This window comes from Phyllobates terribilis, unplaced genomic scaffold, assembly GCF_046119375.1.
Source record: "Phyllobates terribilis strain yellow unplaced genomic scaffold, ASM4611937v1 Scaffold_3__8_contigs__length_932513732, whole genome shotgun sequence".
NCBI lineage: Eukaryota > Metazoa > Chordata > Amphibia > Anura > Dendrobatidae > Phyllobates > Phyllobates terribilis.
Window position 1 is genome coordinate 780920589 of NW_027362763.1, and position 1108 is coordinate 780921696.

The 1108-nt window shown below is 47.2% G+C and overlaps 1 long non-coding RNA gene across 1 annotated transcript; it reads left to right on the forward strand.

The window, feature by feature from the left end:
* The first annotated feature begins 329 nt into the window (after positions 1 to 329).
* On the forward strand, positions 330 to 867 carry LOC141258335 (uncharacterized). The gene is made up of 3 exons (XR_012318290.1): positions 330 to 455; positions 537 to 699; positions 770 to 867. It is a non-coding gene; the product is annotated as an uncharacterized lncRNA (long non-coding RNA).
* Positions 868 to 1108: the final 241 nt, after the last annotated feature.

Below are 1108 nucleotides of genomic sequence, written 5' to 3' on the forward strand. Positions count from 1 at the left end.
TATACTTACCCAGACCAGGCCTCCTGCCACATTTGCAGCCGGTCCCCTGCTGCACCACAGCGTCCAGGGACAAGACCCACTGCTACTTAGCCAGTAAACGACTCAGTCAGAGCCTCCTGCTGCACCTACCACTAGGCTGAAACCTCCTGCAGAACCTCTTGAACACCTTCCCTTGATTTAGGCCTTCAGCTACAGATAAGAAGGTGACTGACCATTTCACACTTGGACCCTAAACAAGGTAAACACCTGGGCTTACTTACACTGTGGCTTATTGTTTGCACACCTCAGCTCCTAACTCTCCCTCCCCATCTATATACAGGACATCAAATATCCTTGAGTGCCACAACGCCCCCTATCACCCGGCAACCAGAAGCCTCCTGCTACATCTCTGCTCAGAGACAGATACAATCCAGAGCCTCCTGTTGCACCCCTGGATTACTGATAATTACGCACAGGTAAACATCTAGGTTTACCACATACTGTGGACTATTCCTGTATGCCTCAGTTCCTAACCCTTCCTCCATATCTATATACAGGACATTGAGTATCCTCAAGCGTTACTACGCCTACCGGCAACCAAAAAGCCCCCCTGTCACATCTCTGCAATAAAGTCAGATACAATCCAGAGGCTCCTGCTGCACCCCCCAACTGAGGGAGTGCTAACAAGCAATCTCCAAAAGCAGAACAGCTCCTCCGAGGGTAAGTCGCTAACCCCACTATCTACCTACCCAGTGCTAACAGCATTAACCCCATATCATTAAATCTCCAGGAGCATAACAAAGCGTTCAGGACCACGCCCCACCCAAAGAATCCTGACGGACCACAGTCCTAGTGCACACCTGCACTTTGCCAATTCTGATACCTGGTGAGTAACAGCTCCACAGCCAGCTAAGCATATCCAATACTAGAGAACGATAGCCCTAACCAAACTCCTCTTCTTTCCAGGTACAAAGCCACCACAGGCATTTTACCACACCAAATTAACCGCTGGATTTAACTATTTATTACACCTTGTATATCATTAGTTTTTTTTTATCCCAAACGAAATATTGTTTACTACACTCGTCTTTTAATCCTGTATTTTATTAAGTTTTTATCGCTAGCATCC